The 17,293-nt window shown below is 45.2% G+C and overlaps 1 long non-coding RNA gene across 1 annotated transcript in view; it reads right to left on the bottom strand.

The window, feature by feature from the left end:
• Nucleotides 1–3,677: 3,677 nt before the first annotated feature.
• LOC118937354 overlaps nt 3,678–17,293 on the bottom strand; it is a 45,724-nt gene continuing 32,108 nt past the window's right edge. The window contains exons 2-3 of the long non-coding RNA XR_005034632.1: nt 4,340–4,453; nt 3,678–4,108 (exon numbers count right to left, since the gene is read on the bottom strand). This is a non-coding gene — a long non-coding RNA (uncharacterized LOC118937354). The remainder of the gene's footprint in view (nt 4,109–4,339; nt 4,454–17,293) is intronic.

Raw genomic sequence — 17,293 nt, 5'->3', positions numbered from 1 at the left:
CATTCACCTCGCCCATGTCCCACACACCCCCAACACAGGACCAGTGCATGTGACTAACCTTCGACAACTCCTCTCATCTCAGACATTTAGAGATGGACCCTGAAGCATCACTATAAACAGGGATGGATAAAAATGTCAAAATACTATTACAAAATACGATAAAGGGCAATGTATCAAAATAAACGACAAAATACTTTGTCACGTATTTAATTAAAATACATGTATTTTGTATTTTGAAATTCAAAAATACGTTTATTTGCAAGTAGATGGCTGAACAGCAACAACATTCCCATTGACAGTTTACACAAACGTTTGACTTGCTATGACAGTTGCTTATCCATCTTAGTTGAATGACTGTAAGTCACTCTGGAAAAGACTGTCTGCTAAGTGACCAAAATGTAAATGTCTATTTGAAAATGAACATCCCTAAATTAACTGCAAAGCACACTGGGTATTATTGGTGGCCTTGTTTCAGGGTGGAGATCATTAGGAAAATACTCAGCATGCTTTGCAAGTGTTCATTTTTACATCTACATTAATATTGAGTTACTTTAGCAGCCACTCTTATCACACCACAGTGCCATCATACTTCTCGTACCAATACAGGGTGAAAGGGAGCCACAAAATGTGAACTGCTAAAGTAATTGAAATACTGCCCATCTCTGACTATAACAGCTCAAGTTAATAGATGGAAAACTGATGAGGTTTCCACCAAACTTCCCTTGCATAGCAAACGGTAACGTTATTTAACTTTAACGAATTCACATCATTCATAGAGCAAGTCTTTCAAGAGACAAATATATTCATAACTATTTCAACATTTGCTTTCAGCACTCGCTTTAGTTACCTGGTGTATTTGCTCTGTGTTTCTAGTAATTATAAAAGTTATTTGGTTAAATGTACTAATTGCTATGAGGAATGAACCCTGCATATCTAACCAAAGTCAAAGAACCTAGTGGCAACAGCCGAAGCCCTCCACTGCACTCACACATGCCTCACCTTTCATACTCTGACCCCATTATTTCTGTTCCCATAGAAACTCCTGGAACAGAACGTGTTTGATTGCTCCAGCCCTCCGATCCCTCTCCCTCTCATAATGTTATCTTAAGAAACGTGGAAACGATTGAACCCCATTTGATTTTGGCGGCCGAAATGACTACCATATTGGCGGTGTGTGTGGATACCCTCACCCTCGAGGTGTGTGTGTGTGTGTGTGTGTGTGTGTGTGTGTGTGTGTGTGTGTGTGTGTGTGTGTGTGTGTGTGTGTGTGGAGGGTGGGAGCGATGGGGAGTGAGGGCCTTTCCCCCAGGGTGCCCCTCTGAGAGATTCCAGGGGTTGTGCAATCCAGTTCCTCACATCACGCCAAATTGACCATGTGTGCTTGACGGCAGGTTGACTAATCTCCCGACACGTCAGATTGAACACACCACTTGGCAATCACAGAAAGAAAAATATGTTTTGGGGAGCGAAGTCGTAAATAACACTGGCGGTGGAAGCTTCAGTCTCTTCATTCTCCTTCTCTTTGTCCTCTGAACCCGCTTGAGAAAACAATCAATAAGACAGAGGCACATGGTTTAACTAGAGGTATGCGGTTGCTATTATTAGGAGGGCTATTGTCTACGGTGGAGTATATACATGCCTTGACTTTTGGAGATAGTCAATAAAAGGAACTATTTGTGGGCATAAGTAGGGCCACGGGGAGGACAATAAAAGTTACATTTATTCTCTTGGACGGTTGGCGGTAGCCTAAGTATGAACAATACCAAAGAATATAGCTTCAATATAGCTATTGAACATGCTAGGAAAGACTAAAATATGAAGAGGGAGAGAGACAGAAAGTAAAGAGAGAGGGGGAGAGAGAACAACAACAAAAGAATGAGAACAAGAGACAAGAGAAAGCTGGTGTCCTGATGGCACCAGGATGCATCAGGTGACTGGCCACTGACCAGCCAAGCAGAGAAAGACAGAGTGAGGGACAGAGATCAAGAGAGTGGGATGCTGTCCTCTTTCATTGGCTGTGGGCAGGAAGTGGTGAAGAGCCAGGAGGATGTGTCCCATGTTCTTAGATGGGGGATTACAGTGGGTACTTGTCTGACAGGGCCCTTTTCATTATAGAGCCACACTGAGCCCTGACTGTGCTCCCAAATCTGTCACCAGAGTCCACCAGGAGTGGCCCTCCAAATTGAAAAAGTCTGCAGTCATGAATGGATGGGGAGAAGGAGGGATTGTGTGTGTGTGTGTGTGTGTGTGTGTGTGTGTGTGTGTGTGTGTGTGTGTGTGTGTGTGTGTGTGTGTGTGTGTGTGTGTGTGTGTGTGTGTGTGTGTGTGTGTGTGTGTGTGTGTGTGTGTGGAGTAGAGGAGGAGAAGGGGGGAGACGAAGAGTTGAGGGGGAAAAATGTGGTCATCAATGCTGGCAGCAGATCCAGGGAGAAGATTATTGGAAGGCAACACAGCGGCAGATGTCTGATGAGTGTCTATTAACCTGCTTCCTACATGTCCCTGGCCCCGTTGGTGATCAATTCAGACTGGGAAGGCCTTGTCTGGCCCAACAAGAGGGGCTCATAATCTTCCTCACTCCCCAAAAAAACAGCACAGCGCATAGCTGCTGATTGGCTGACCTTATTGCACTGGCATCTCTGCTGCAGAGAGGAGAGGAGACGCCATGACTCAAGACCTGCTGCTTCCAGGCCATCCTCCCCTCCCTTCTTCCATCCCCCCCCGATTGACTGTCATCTGTGTTCCGTGATGCGGTGGTGAGCGTATACCCAATCTAGGAGAGGCCGGAGTGTGTTGACAGGCTGGACGGCTGGTCATGGCTGGATGGAGAGGTATTAGCTCACTGCCACGCACTATTCATTAGAAAAAAAACACAACAGCTGGAGGAATTGGATTTCTGTGACAGAACACAATCACTGGGGGTCCTGGGTTAGCTGCTCCTCTGACTGCAGCCTGTGGCCTGCTAGCGGAGTTGGAGGGGCTGTGTTTGCCCAGAGCACAGACCATCACGGTGCAATGGTGTCCATCTCCCAGCTTGTTACCTGCCATGGACCTCTGTACATGGGCCTCTGGACATGGACCTCTGTACAGGGGAGGTTCAGGGTGAGTGGGGAGGATGAAAATCTCTACCCATCTTGCATGTCCCACTGGATACAATCCGATAGATCATCATCTAGCACGAATCCCTCAGTTGTAGGCATTCATTAGAGTTCAATAAATACAACCATTATTTGTGTTTAGTAAGTGCATACAACTCCCTTTACAAGAAATATTTTGCATGTCTCCGATTCCCAAAAAGTGTTTTTTTTTAGGAATATATGAGTTCTGAATGCTCCGCCAAGAAGTTCATTTGTCTTTCAAACTTTTGCTTCCCTTCTGTCTGTGTGAGAGAAGGAGTGAGAGAGAGAGAGAGAGAGACAGACAGAGAGAGAGAGAGAGGGAGAGAGAGCGAGGGAGAGACAGACAGAGAGAGAGAGACAGACAGAGAGAGAGAGAGAGAGAGAGGGAGGGAGAGAGAGAGAGAGAGAGAGAGAGAGAGAGAGAGAGAGAGAGAGAGAGAGAGAGAGAGAGAGAGAGAGAGAGAGAGAGAGAGAGAGAGAGAGAGGGAGAGAGAGAGAGAGAGACAGAGAAAGAGACAGAGAAAGAGAGAGACAGACAAGGAGACAGATCGAGAGAGACAGACAGACAGACAGACAGACAAACACACACAATCCTGAGGGGAGGCCATCTGAAATACAAATCATCTCCACCCAATCATATGAGGATGCCAGTTAGCTCCCATGAAACCTTTTTTTACTAAGCATGACCCGGGATGCTACGGCTGGCTTAGAGCATTGAGGAGCAGGGGGCGGGGCGGTGGAACTGGCTGGGGCGTTGGGTTAGCTCCACATCTGGTCCTGTATTAAAGGCATATGGGCCAGTGAGCGGGCCCCGCTCGCATGCACAGACCCTCAGCCCAATCAGCCCTGATAGGGGTGATGTAATAGCCCTGCCTTGGACTCCCCTCCCTCCCCGGCACACTGCTCTTTGGCCCCGCTAGGCCCTGCTAGGCTGTGGAGCACTGACAACACAGCTCACCGTCATCAGAGTCCTCCCTCGCCCACCGCCAGGCCTGGAACACACAGGTCAAAGGTCAACATGTACTGTACAAGGCTGGGGTTAGGTGTAGGATAGAGGAAAGGTGCACTTTACAAATTCTACCTAAAAGTAGTTTCCACTTTGACAGCAAGCGGCGTCAATTCAATTGAAACGTATCAATTCAATTCTAGATCTCTGTAATGTAATTCACTGAAATTACTAGACAATGTCCAAAAGGCAGATTCTGCTTTATTTTTGACCTTACTTTTTTTTACAGAGGCTCTCTTAATGCAACAACTTGTGTAACATTTTGTTCCATCGGTGTGGTGTCCTCTGTCAGTCTGCAGCACCTGTGTGGATCTGGTCTGTGTTAGCCCGACTGCCAGGACAAAGAAAGAAAGTGAGCGAGAGGGGCGAGAGAGCGAGAGAGAGAGAGAGAGAGAGAGAGAGAGAGAGAGAGAGAGAGAGAGAGAGAGAGAGAGAGAGAGAGAGAGAGAGAGAGAGAGATAGAGAGAGAGAGAAAATAGTGGATGAGTGATACAGGAGAGGCCTGTGGCTAACCAGCCCCTGTCGGAAAATTAGGAGGCATTGGAACAACACGTCAATTCTACATTTATCAGTGACATGGGGCACTCACACAGCTGTGGAACCACCCCACTACCTCCGTTCATCTTGGCTGTGCTCTGATAGCTGAGAGGTTAAAGGGGTACAATCCATTTTGGGACTTTTCAAATAATTGTACGTATATGGCCATTGATTCTTGAAGAATATAACTTATGAATGCCTCATGGGCATACCCAATCAGAACTCAAAATATAGACATGTATTATGCCGTTGTTTGTAATCTATGTAAACATACGCGGTATAACTTAAAAACACGAGTACAACTCTAATTTGCATCTCATGGATGGTCAGTCCTCGCATACACAGCTCTGTCTACAAATTGGAGAGTAGTCACATTTCTCCACCCCCATCCCTCAGTCGTTTACTTAAACAAGTGGCGGGCTGACCACATTGTTCTTTTTCTAACCACATATTGCCCGTTTAAGGGAGGAAAAGGGATCCTACGCCTTGGTGGACAGGTACGGCTTTGGGTGAGCAGTGAGTGGCAACTTGGGTGGTAGCTATGTGGCGCTAGCTGTGGCCTTTCAGAGGGATAAGGTTTAGTCGGCGCCGAGCGAGCCCTGAGCCGGTCACACGGATGTAATGAGGTCAGATTACAGGCAGGTCCGCAGACAAGCTAAAAAAGGTTGGAACGGTAGTGCCACAGTCATTAAAAGGCCGCTTTGTTGCCAGTGGAACGGAGAGAAAAGGAAAGCATGGGGAAAAAGAGGTGTGGGGGAACTCACCAACACTTGATTCAATATGAAAAGCTGCTTGTTACCACCCAGGAGGAGCAGAGCTGTAGAAAGCAGGATGTTAAGGGAAGCCTGCCCGGAGACTCCTACGTCCAGGAACAACGACAGGCCTTGTTCCTGGTTTAAGGAGCAAACAGATTAAGATGAATTGATGCGAGCTTAGTGACTGAAAAATGAAGGAGAGAAACGCCTACTGATCAATAAGGCTTAGGGAGCAGGCAACCTAAGACAGTTTCCTCACGCATTCAGGGGATAACACACTCACTGAAGGGGCTTTATATCTCCCGAATAGCCCTTTCTTTTCAAGGTATGGATGAAAGGGGGATAGTAGGACCAGAATGACAATGTATATACATCTGGAGAAAAAAGGAGAAAACAATGAAGTTTCCAAAAGGGATGACATTTGAAATGTTCCCATGCCCTGTGTTCAATGTTTGATGAGAAAACGGCAGTCAAATGTGCGCATGTATAGCATGTTCCAGCCATTATAGACGATAGAGATGACTTATTGACATAATGAGAACCTGTTCTCAACTGGCCTACCTGCTTAAATAAAGGTGAAATACCACCCAGGTTTGAAAGTTACATACGAACATGCATAATTGTTTGGTAACATATCATTTGTCGTTTTTTGTTGTTGTTGTTGTTGAAATACCCGTACTCGTGAGGAAAAAGACACACTTAAATCCAACTTAACGCCCTGACATGCAGATCACAGCAGATGGCCTAACCTCCAGCATCTCACAGGGCACTACCAGAACACACAGCACAGTATGTGTGTCTGGGCCCGGATGGCTGGCACAGAACTGTCCTCCCATGTTTGCAGAGATCAGAGAGAATCATTTGGGCTAACACGGCAATTATAGCTCAAAGCCCACTATCTCAGGCAGAGATCAGATAGACTTTCTCCCTCTGCTACCGTAGTGTATCACATGTCTGCACTCAGGAGCCGTCTCAAACAGCTAATCCCTTAAGAGGTGTGGGCCTCCATTAAGTTAATGAAAATGAACACTCTGGCGTGTCATGGCCGCCAGGAACATAGGCACGACAGGCAGCTAGCTGCACGAGTTGGACACTCCATTTACCCCTTACGGCCCCGTAGAACAGCCAGGCAAGTTTTGATGCTAGCATAGCCGCTAGCTTTGAGTTTGAAAGGCGTTAGTTCTGGCATGGTGACGAGCTTTCTAAAATGTAAGAGTACCTCTCTCTCTATCCCTGCCTCCCGCCTTCCCTCCACCAGATCCGCTAACCTCAGGATCTATGAAACCTGTGCAGATATGAGGCCGCCACCAGCGTGACCTCTACATCTGTTGAGGGTGACCCCAGGAACACTTTGAGACCCGGGGTCAGGTGACTTGTGGGGGTGAAGGGTTGAGGATCAATTGCGAGCCAAGTGAGAATCGACCCCTGCCCCGGGGGTACAGTGTTGTCCCAAATAATTACAAAGATGTCAAATACAACCACCTCTCTCCATAGTTTATATTGTAGACCAGATGGCTGTAGCACAGACAACAGGGCTGAGAAACACAACCACAAAGTGAAGAGAAATCGAGCAGAATAACTTAACAGAACTATCTTCAGAACGCATTCATCAGTTTCGTAGTGTTATATGTTCTCGTAACTGTTGCCAACAGTGAAATGTCTGTGCAATACATCAATACCAGACCCAAAGACTCTCCATATTCATGACTAAAACAGAGAGACTTCTTGGTATCTACGAGCTAGTATTCCAAGTCCACTGCGGCGTCCACTTTCTCCGGTTTTGACTGGATTTCAAGGTTACTTCATCAAATGTATTAAAAACAAACGTGGCCATTTAAGATTTTAAATTCTAGACGTATTTCTGGATGAAATCCCTTTTACCCAATGCCTCTTATGAAGTCATTCAATTAGCTTTTTGTGTGTTTTGCGCTTAAATATAAAAAAAAAAAAGTGGATACAGGTAATATTACAATCACTTCCATTACTACTACACTTTAGTGGCAATAACCTGCAAAATGTTATTAAAAAAATAAAAAATATGCGTTTGTGTGTATTTAGCTGTGTTGTGACTGAGTTGTGACCTGAGGTGTGGCCTTTGACCTCTGCTACAGTATGGTCCCATTAGCAGCCCCAGCTGACTACAGGCGAGATCTCCACCAATTAGAGCAGAGGAGAAAACAAAGGGCCATGTTTCAATGCTTTCCACAGCTGCGCTGTTCATCGGCAATGTGGCTAGTCTGACCCTCACCTCTGCACTTGCCCCCCCCCATGAAGAGAAAAATACTTCTTCTCTCTTCTTTTTTGAATCGGTGAAAAAAAGATTCTTTATTTGCTTTCAGGCTTTAACAAAAAAAAAAACGATTCATTTAATAGCTTTTCATGTCACCGAAGCTATAGTGCCGTTATGACATCCGTTGTACCGTGTATGAAATAGCCTACATGTAAAAGGAAGAAAAAAAAATTGACTAATCTAAAGCTTAATAGCAAGGTATGTGTCATATGTAACCTTTCTAACTTTGCTTGTCAGTTTTTTTCCATTAGGGACCTCATAAGCGGGTTGGGCATATCAGTCACCGAGGCCACTGACAGGTCTAACCTTCCCAAGCGGCAGGATACACCATCTTCACCGCAGCCTATTGACCAAAGCAATAAGCCATTCTATATGGCGTATTAAAGTCATTTTCCACATGCTACCTCAGCACCACCCATTGTTCATGCAAGCTCCTGCTGACCCGGGAGGAAAAAAAAACCTTGGCGTTCCCAGACTAAATTGCAACACTTTGCTCTGTTACACCAGTTAAGCAATAAGCACCCAACTGAATTGTTTTTTTCCCTTCCTGACTTGAAAGGTGTAGTGATTATTACGGTCACTCATGGGGCAATTTTAGACTGTCAAAAGGGGCGCCGGAAATGGCTTCAACCCTTAGAAATGCTGACTGCCCAGAGAGCATGTTTCCTTTTTGTACTCGATGTCTCCCATTTAGTTTTCCTCTCATTTGCAAAAAAAAAAAAAAAGCATTTTGTTGGCAAGCTGCGGCGATGTAACATGTGGAGCCATCTGCCTAGTCCACTGGCTGCACCCTGCTCCTGATGTCAGAGGTGCTGTGTGAGGCTGGAAAATGCTCCCTAGCCCCTGCTGAAATCAGCTCCGCCACAGGACCATGTGACAAATGATTCCAATCTAGGCTGAGCGCCCTTGACTTGACCCTGACCGCTGTAGACAATAAGGGCTAGCTCAGTCACTGGAAAAGATGTTCTGCGCTAATAAACCTGACTGCCGACCAGGGGTAGCCGGGGAGGGAGGGAGGGATGGCGGGGGGGGGGGGGGGGGGGGGGGGGGCTCGGGTTCTGACCTCTCAGGTGCAGGTTGATAATGAGAGTCCCTGTTTGCTCACTGGGATGAAAGGAGCCAGCGCTCAACAAACAGGGCTATTCTATGTCCTTCTAAAACCTGATCGTTCCTGGGGATCGCCTACCAATGTGCTTTCTGTCGCGTACTCTTTAAAAACGGGGACCGAAGCCAAAATGGTGTAAAAGTAGGTCCGCTGATACCCCCCCCCACACACACACATGCATAACAAACGTGCACACATGCAAATGCGCAGAGAGACACATCCTCATTATTGCACCCACCCCTAAACACACACGGACCTGTAAAATGAGTAGGCCCTCGCCAAGCTCGGTGGTGTAAACACTCTACTCCGGAAAAGGTCCGGGCAACATGCTGCTTATGCTAATGAACCCCCCCACCCCTCTCTTCTTTTCACCTCCTCTCATCCTTCTGGCAGAGGCTCTCCTTCTGCTGCAGCGCCATTGTCATCCCCTGGCTGTGGCCATGTTGGCACCATGCTAAATAATACCCAGCTATATTATGTTACCAATCCTACTCAAATCGAAGCCGCGGGATGCAACCCTCCCTCCAATTTGTAGACTCAAAAAGCAGCTTTGAACAGTGCAATGGTGATGTAACCTATATGATTCAAAATGTATGACCTATTACATTTTGGCATGTGGCATCCTCCAAAGAGCCCGATGTAAATGAGCAGAAGTAATGACAAAGTCAAGGGTCAGCGTTAACAGTATGTCTCATTTTGGAGGGAAGATGGGTGTTTACAGGAAATGGGGACAGTGATTTGCATGGTACTCTTGAGTAGCTGAGTACTTCTGCAGACTCTTTGTCACAGGGACTTTGGGGAACTTACTGCTGAGAGGGGAAAGTGCTGGGCACTACAGAAACCAGTGGAGTCTGCTGAACTTTGTGTGTGTCGCTATGGAAGCCAGGATTAGGCCAAGGATTGGCTGGCTATAAACACAAATGCTCTTGTCAGTGTAGCAGAAAGTTTGGGTTTTGTTTGTGTTGTGTATCCGTGTGCGCGTGTGTGCGCCTGTGTTCATGCGTGCGTGTGTGTGTGTGTGTGTGTGTGTGCATGCGCTTGCGTGTGTGTGGCTTTTTTTGTTTTGTTTCATAAGCCAAGACACTGACATGCGGTATTGTGGCTTGACTGCAGAGGAGTTTATCATAGATAATTACATAAGAATGTGCTGGAAGAGGAACAGACCATGGATCATCTGGGGTGGCAGCTGCTCCACTCGGCCTACACTGTGCCCCACACTCCAGCCCAGCACACTACAGCAGTTCCATCTGGGCTGCTTGAGAGGGCAGCAGTGAGAACATTAGAGAGCTCCCTCGCTTTCTTCCTCACCCTGTCCACCCTCTTACACACCACATTTGTACCTCGTTCACTTTTTCCATTCCCTGCTCCCTCTAACACTCTCTTACGCACACACACACACACACACACACACACACACACTGCAGTGGTGTGATAGAGATAATGGAAGAAAAAAAAATTGAACGTACGTTTTTTTCGCATATGACCACCACCACTAATATCCTAAACCACTTTCATCTGAATAATTTACACATTTTCTGAAATACATATCTTGTTGGTACAGCAGCCAAGCAGGGCATTCGACGATGACCAATTAAGTAAACAGCCTAATTCCTGTACCATTTACACAAGCAAATGCATATATTTGGAGGGGATTTAAAATGTTAAGATGTAGTGCAGGATGTTCATCAACTCTTTGCATTATCCAAGTAGCCAGAACATAGCATTAACTGTAGAGGGGACTTGATGTTCCATGTTCATCCTATAACTCTATAAACCCTGTAAATCCAGCTTAGATACTATGAGCAGTGTGCTTATGCCTATAATATCCAGTAAACCACTCTCAGCCAAGGATTCTTTCAAGTTCCATAGGGCAAAATAAACAGAAACTGTACTATAAGTCATTAGGAAATGTGACGGTAACTAGGCTACACAATAGTCCCACACTAGTGCTTGAGATGGAACAGTGCACACATTTGATCACTCACCAGTTAATTGTACAATAGTGTGATTTCAATTCCGGTAGACTTTGTTTTAACAGCAGAGACACAGGTTTGTTTTCACCCAGCTTGCATTGCTTGTCTCAATGTGGCACTGGGCCAAGCAGGGAAATTGGCCATGATTGACCTGTCGCCCTGCAGCAGCATTGCTTTTAACAGAAACGCCAGTGAAGAAAACCATTGAGAAATAATATGTGATATTTCTCCTTCTGACCAATACCTCTGGATCATTCCGCTGTGAGAGCAATGAAATGTGAGCGGGGTGAGGAAAGCTAACACTTTGGGAGAGAAACACAAACCTATGGAGTGTGCGGAATGTGATATGACAGCGAAAACAAAATCCCATTGCCGGTCCACAGTTGAGCGTCAGCTGAATGTGTTGACATGCCATAGCTCCTGCTCAGTAGCGACAATAACACAACACTATTCTCTAACAGCCCCAAATCATCGACACATACAAATAGAGCCGCAACTAATGATTGGGAAATGTGTCAGCAACAGAACAACAGAAAACAAACTGAGCGTTATGATAAGGTAAGTGAATGGAATGCATGATTATGCACTGTTCACACACGGATAGACCCACACAAGCAGCTACGCTTATAGCACACACACACGCGCACGCACGCACACGCACGCACGCACGCACGCACGCACACACACACACACACACACACACACACACACACACACACACACACACACACACACACACATAAACCATACACACACACATAAACCATACACACACCTCTCCCCTGCCTGTGGCCCCCGGGGACAAGAGTGCCTGTGCCTGTGAGTAGAAGGTACTGCAGGCGTTTGTGGTGGTTGTGGTTTATTCTGTATTCTGTGGTTGGAGGATGACCTGAGAGCTTGGGACTGGGGAACACATTGTACCTTGTTCCTCATTTCCCACTCAGCCATTAGATGGAAATGATTTCTGATCACTGCCTAGGCGCTCTTGAATCGCACGAGTGACCTCAAGGTGAACATGGCACTATAGCCCATCGTCGGCCCATTCAGCCATTCATGCTCTGTAGACATCACGACTTCCACATTTTACAGGCGCCAAAGTGAGATGGCTGTGAGAGAGAGGAGTGAGGGAGAGAGACAAAGAGGAGAGAAAGAGAGAGAGCATCTGCTGCAAGCAATGTAGCTCAGTGTAAAGGATAGCTTTTCTTAAAAAGATGAATTATTGTATTTTGTTCATTAGCCCAACTGTTTATTTGGTCCCATCTATTTTTTATATTTTAGCAGTAAAGATGTCAAAATAAAGCACTTTCACTAAAAAGCTAAAAGTGTGATTATGCGTTCTGTGAGACATCAAACGTTTAAAAAAACATCACAAATAAGCAAGCAGCAACCGACAAGCAAATAAGGGCGTTGCGGATACACAGAACAACACGCAACAAAATACCCTACTGAGAAAAATTAGAATAACCTACTGCTTTTATTACCGTCTTAACAGAGTGCAAGGGTGGCACTTTTTGGATGTAGAGTTTGCGTGTCTGTGTGTGTGTGGGTGTACGTGTGTATGTGCGTACGTGCTGAGGTGGAGGTTTATAAGTTAAGTTCCACAGCCAAAAAAGGCTTTCCTTTGCCCTCTTAAGATAATGAAAATGAGTGAGAGAGAGAGAGAGAGAGAAAGAGAGAGAGAGAGAGAGATACAGAGAGAGAGATACAGAGAGAGATACAGAGAGAGAGAGAGAGATACAGAGAGAGAGATACAGATAGAGAGAGATACAGAGAGAGAGATACAGAGAGAGAGAGATACAGAGAGAGAGAGAGAGAGATACAGAGAGAGATACAGAGAGAGAGAGAGAGGGGATACAGAGAGAGATACAGAGAGAGAGAGAGAGATACAGAGAGAGAGAGAGAGAGAGAGAGAGAGAGATACAGAGAGAGAGAGAGAGAGATACAGAGAGAGAGAGAGAGAGAGAGAGAGATACAGAGAGAGAGAGAGAGAGAGATCCAGAGAGAGAGAGAGAGAGAGAGAGAGAGAGAGAGGAAACAGAAATGTGACATAGCAAAAATGCAGCCCCTGTGGTGGTGGCTGCAGATGAACAACCCCTCAGCCCACAGACCTCTGTGTATCAATGCCATTTTCAATTCACTTATGCTGCATAATCATCAAGTTCAACATGCAACTTCTGTAACCAGATAAATAAATAAAACAGGTTGTCGGTAAATGAAATAAAGGGGAACCAAGCTCGGCCTCCAGCAAAGAAAATACAAGACTAAGGGGAGAAAATCTCACATGAAAGCTAATTTAGATAACATCAGACTTTTTGCTATTTGACTAATTGGAATAGACTTGCTCTATAAATAATGAATGCCATTAGCACTCACTTTGTTTTGTGGGAAATATTTGTGCCATTTTTTTGGGGGGGTTTCCATCTTCTTCACATTCAAATGCTGGGGTTGATAACCATGTGAGATGAATCACATGTTGGTTAGATCTGAATGACATATGACAAACGTATAACAAACACTGATTGTAAACACTAGCCACATTTCATTCAATTGAATTAGGCTGCCATCGTGTTTATCATACTTCCTTCACATGTATCCAAACGTGCTGTGTTTTTGTTCTTTCTCATTCCATAACTGTCTAGTCTTTACTGTCGTCTAGCCAACAGGCTAAGTCACTAATTGATTTGGTTGGAAAAGACAGCAGCTCTCAGCAATATGCTTATTTTGCCATTTGTTTGTCTGATTCACCATGCTTGCCTTTCCAATCCGATTTGACGTGAAGAAGCTGTCCTTGTATTAATCACATCATTCATCTAACCATTTGTATTATTTTTTTAGGGACTGTGGATAAAAATGAGCTGTGTTTAGATAATTCTTATGCAAACATACAGATATTTCCCTGTCTGAAATGGTCCCTTTAAATAAACTACTACTTCTACTTCTACTACACCACCACTACCACTACTACTACTATTAATACTACTACTGCTACTACTACTACTACTACAACTGTTATTACTAATATTACTACTACTACTACAACTACTACTACTACTACTACTACTACTTCTACTACTACTACTACTACTACTACTACTACTACTACTACTACTACTACTACTACTACTACTTCTACTACTACTACTACTTCTACTACTACTACTACTACTTCTACTACTACTTCTACTACTACTACTACTTCTACTACTACTACTACTTCTACTACTACTACTACTACTTCTACTACTACTTCTACTACTACTACTACTTCTACTACTACTACTACTTCTACTACTACTACTACTACTTATAGTACTGCTAGTTCTACTTCTAATACCACGGCACACGGCCCGCACAACAGCCTTATTTCACCAGACTCACTCATGCAAAGCCTATTATGGTACTGTAGCACCATACAGGCCTGCAGTGGAGCAGTGGAATAGTGTTAGATATACAGCAGTCTATCTGTTGTCCGATGGGTAGTGGGTGTCTACTTTACTGTATACGACTATACTATTATCGATACATTTAGATAAAGAGTATCCTCGAGCAGGGCCCTTTAGGTTGCAAAGAATACTGCAATTGGGTACGAGCTCTTCTGCCGTTTTTCTATTTGCCATGAGCTCTTCTTCCATTTTGGAGCCGACGTGGAAGCAAGATCCTATTTACCTTTTGGTCCCAACGTGAGTGCAAATTCCCTTCATTCCAGTCTCAACGTGACTGTGACTATGAGTCAGAGAGTCAGTGGGTTGGGGGGGGAAGCTCAGAGAGGGAGGTGATTCATGTAATCTCTTCACACGCGCTTCCTGTCATTTGTTTCAGTATTTGTGAATGCCTCTGGGCTCGCCTTTGTCTAGGTTGCTATTTAAGACTTTGTGGGACTCTTTACTCTGTGCTACTTTCAGCTGCACAGCCGAACTGTCGGATGCCTGAACTTGAACTTCTAATGATCTGCTCTAGTCGACAACATACCATAGTGTATGAGGTTCAGGGTCACTGTGCCAGGAGTGGTTCGACATCTTCACCGTACAGTTGCAGGAAGGTGGACAAAGTCATTTTGACAGTTGACAAGCACACTGTTATTTTCACGGGCTCTCCGACCTTAGCTGCCGTTCCCGTCACTCAGTGCCACTGTCAGACAGAGCCAGGGTCTGGGGCGCGCAGTGAAGTTGTGGGGGTCAGATGGCTCCTCCCTTCTCAAGGTTACAGGCTGCTCTGCTCTCCCACCACATGGCCACGGCTCCCTCATTTCTCTGTGTCTCCTGTCAGGGGCAAATTCCTCATGGCTGGCGGGCAGACGTATGTTTTTATTAAGCATGGGTACAGGCTTCTGCTGCAGCGTCCTCTGTCACATTCTGCACACCGCTCTGTAGATGACAGGGTTTTTGGGGCCGATGTGACAAGCGCAATTTTTTTCCCTTACGGTATTCTCAGAAGAAAAAAAAAGGGAAATAGTTTATTACTGTTTAGCAGCATCCGTCTGTGAGCTGAGAGTAATGAAACGCTGCAGGTCAATATTTTACACAATGATGCATTTTGGGAAGCACACCTCGACAGGGCATCTGTGAAACAATGGGTGTCATAACTGGCCTGTGTGCGTTATCAATCTTGCCCCGCTCCCTAATCAATCTGGTTCTCACCTAGCAAACAGTGTAATGCATTACCGTGTTAAACGAAAGACCATATTTCACTGCGCCACAAAGGGCTGGCTCGGGGGGGGGGGGGGGGGGGGGGGGGTGATGTCTTCCTTACAAAAGGCAGCCACGCATTACAGTAAAAACAGCTTCCTCAGGATGTTACATCAGTAAAGAGGTTAAATATGAGCCTAGTTATTGGGAGCAGGCGAGTCGACCAGCTTGCCTCTTCTATTCCTTTAAGGCAGAGGCCATTTACAATATCTGACTCTTATTCCCGCTTCACTGTGTAGGAATGGTCTAGATTAGAATAACAAAACAGATTTGTTTAGAACATGGCATTGGTCTTTTTTCTTCTTACATGGAGTGGAAAAATGTCATCATTTTCTAATGAACCACCGGAACAAATAACGATCAATGGCAAACGCTTGGTCTGGCCAATTTATTACATGAACCGTCATGGCATCTTCTAGTACTGTCACATTTAGGTCACAATGTGTGTTCATCAGCCTTTCCTCTGAACAAACGGTGTCATGGTAACAACGGGGAACCCATTTGAGAGGTATGTTGTGAAGTCATAGCTTTCCGAGCTCATATTGTACAGAGAAGGAGGGGAAAAGACCGCCGCTATCACTGTCACTCCACGCGGGACAGTTAAACTGCAGCAATTATTCAAAACCTTTGATTAGCTCCAGTGTATGCAATCGTGGCTGAAAATCGATTTCAGGGACGTCATAAAAAAAAAAGAATCTATAGCAAAAACAGAGCCAACAGACCACCAGGGGCATGTTTGTAACGGGGGGGGGTTCATCTCTGCTATGAAGCCACTTGGTTTTCTTTTTTTAGACTAATCAGGCAGAAACAACAGTCAGCTTGATGTTGGAGTCAGAGCCATAGCCAATCTCATAGCAGCCAGTGATGTGGAGCCAGGTAGTGTCCAATTAGCACCAGCGTAACTTAATGCAAACTGCTGGCACTCAACACATCGCATCCAAATAGTTGTCATAGCATTTCCACACATCCGCCATCAAATTCACTAACACATCCTGATTTGTTTTCCCTTTTCAAGGTACCGTGAAGTTGAAACGAGACATTCCATGGATGCTAGCACCGCACGGGCGTTTGCTGTTAAACTGATTGGCTTGGTTACTGATGAAAAAGCAGACACTATGGCGGCTGGCTGATGCTTTTTGACACCTGCAATGCTTAAAAACACATTTGAATTATACATTTCAGAAATATATCAATTTGTAAACGTGCATGCTCCAAGCCTCTGTAATTGACGATCATTTTATGAGAAATTGCATGGTACACACAGCATGCATACATTTACACTATTTTGACTGAACCATGCTAAATTAAAATTTGCACAGACTGCTCTGACTTTCATCAAAATCGGACTCCAAAAATGACCACAACATAACAGCAGAGGTTAATTGATATGCTTTTATACAGTCAAAGGGACCGATCAAACATTGTCCGTTTTTGGCCTCTACTTAGCAGACTACGTTCGGCAGACTGAGTGAAATGCCAGAGACAACTCACAGCAGAATACTGTGGTAATGTCTCTCCTTTCTCCTACACTTTTTGTTTTGTCATTTTTCTTTTTTCTCTACTGAGTGTAGACAGTTTTGAGGAGCGTCTCCACATGCTGCAGTCTCTGGCACAGGGCAGACAATTGAGTTTTGGAAGTGGCATGGAACGAGACAAAAGGAGCATGAGGCTTCCTCCCCTCCGTCAGGGCTCCACGGGCATGCTGCCCACTCTTTCATAACTGGATTAGCAGGACAGGCGGGCTGGACCGGGCGGCAGTGGAAAATCTACCCCACCATGTTTCCTCATCATCACTGTCTTCTCTCTGACCTCTAGCAGAGCTTTCA

Source organism: Oncorhynchus mykiss, chromosome 11 (genome assembly GCF_013265735.2).
Source record: "Oncorhynchus mykiss isolate Arlee chromosome 11, USDA_OmykA_1.1, whole genome shotgun sequence".
NCBI classification, from domain to species: domain Eukaryota; kingdom Metazoa; phylum Chordata; class Actinopteri; order Salmoniformes; family Salmonidae; genus Oncorhynchus; species Oncorhynchus mykiss.
Note: the sequence above shows the minus strand (reverse complement) of the source record. Positions and strands in the feature narration are given on the sequence as shown.